Source organism: Amblyomma maculatum, chromosome 1 (assembly GCF_055883805.1).
Source record: "Amblyomma maculatum isolate TAMU_Amacu chromosome 1, ASM5588380v1, whole genome shotgun sequence".
NCBI lineage: Eukaryota > Metazoa > Arthropoda > Arachnida > Ixodida > Ixodidae > Amblyomma > Amblyomma maculatum.
The window spans coordinates 139,589,363-139,591,023 of record NC_139344.1 but is presented as its reverse complement, the minus strand read 5'-3'; the positions used below and the strand labels follow the sequence as shown (position 1 = coordinate 139,591,023).

Sequence of the window (1,661 nt, the reverse complement as noted above, 5' to 3'; positions counted from 1 at the left end):
CCACCGCATATAGTGTATAGTGCAAACGCAGCTCAATATAATAAAGCTACTCCATCCTAGTATAATGGTGAAGAACAGAGCGAACTGGACGAGACGAAAAAGTAGAAAGAAGGCCCCATGAGACGCTCTGTATCGCCCTGCTTGCACTGCTTTTCACCACTACGAATCAACTGGCTCAAACTTTTCTCCAACTCGGCATACCACAACGCGACAATCCGAGTACTCTGTCTCCCTTTCTCTCTCTCATTCTCGCGCTTTTAGTTGCTGGTTTTATTATTCCTGCGTATTCATTGGCAGCACTTGTAGCGCCCAACGTTTTGTCTAGTCCTACTCCTCTTTCCTCTCTCTCTCTCTCTCTCTCTCTCTCTTGTAATTTTACGTTTGGCGACTGAGCGGCTGTAGTCCCACGACTACATTTTCACGACGCAATAGACGATATACAGTACATAGAAGCGAGTCAGTTCAATTAAATGCAGCCAAGCATTTCATTGAATTGAAAGAACGTAATAAAAATACAGGTGCTGTCTGCTCTGGATGGCAACGAGAAAGATACAGCAGTGACATTTTCTGATAAGCTCCACTTCCCGTCCCTCACCCCACGTTGCTTGTAAAGCGTACTCCTACAAAAAATAAAAAAAAAAAGCAATTGCAACACGCGCGCGATTCAGTTTCTAAGAGCAAGTTGGCCAACGCGACCCCGGGTATTTGCAGGCTGCGTATTTGCAACTCCCCGAACATGACGCGACACAGTCTTGGCGGCGGTATTATTGGAGTGGCGCGACATTTTGTTTCCAAGCAAGACACTTTCAACATGGCGCGTCAATCCGTTCGTCCACGTCGTTAACGCACCATGCTCCAGGTCTCAACTTGCCACAACACCATTACCACGTTAGCAGCAAGTTTAGCGACAAATTGGGCCAGCGCTCAAACCGCGGTCTAGTTGCGCCTTAAAAGTCGCGCCGCTTCGGGAAATAACGGTGCCTTTAAAAGCGGACTACGCTCAGGCTGAGAGCCTGAAGTTTCTTGCAGAGGCCGCAAATAAAAATATCAGTGCAAGCGAAGGCAAAGCGCACAAAGTACGCCGCGAAGCCGCGGGCCACACAGCAATCGAACAAGAGAGCTGCTCTCACCGTATGATACAGGTGCCGTGCAGTCCGGCCAGCTGCTGAGCTCTGGGCGCAGACGACGCAGGCGCTCAGGATTGAAGCAGACGACGACGGTTCCCGACTGACTCTATAAAACGACAGCGACGCCTCGTTCGCCGCCTCGCTGGCTTCGCGCACTTGCGCGCGCAGTGAAAATAAGCGGCGGCGTGCGAGACGCGAAGGTCGACGTGTTATCGTTCTCGGTTGCCTCGTTCTATAAACGAGCAACGCTGCGGACCCCGCGTTAACGGCGCACAACACATTGCGTCACTGGCTGATTACGAGCGATGAGGACGGCTTAAGCCAGGGTCTCTACTATCGGTGTCCTCCTCCATCTCCGTGTTTCGCCGCCACCCTTTTCTCCCTCTTCCTCCTTCCGTTTATTCTCCGGTGCGAATGCTACGCCCCCGTTGAACTTTCCAGCGAAAGCCGGATGCGCTGTCAGGAAGCCATTTTCATCATTGTATTATAGCCAAGGAGCTTTCAGCCCTCCGGTAGGGCTCGATGTTTCCGCCT

The 1,661-nt window shown here is 51.4% G+C and overlaps 1 protein-coding gene across 1 annotated transcript in view; it reads right to left on the bottom strand.

The window, feature by feature from the left end:
* LOC146204104 ((Lyso)-N-acylphosphatidylethanolamine lipase-like) overlaps positions 1-1,375 on the bottom strand; it is a 73,808-nt gene extending 72,433 nt beyond the window's left edge. The window contains exon 1 of the mRNA XM_084589099.1: positions 1,131-1,375. The gene's annotated coding sequence lies outside the window, so the exon portion shown is untranslated. The remainder of the gene's footprint in view (positions 1-1,130) is intronic.
* Between the last annotated feature and the right edge of the window lie 286 nt (positions 1,376-1,661).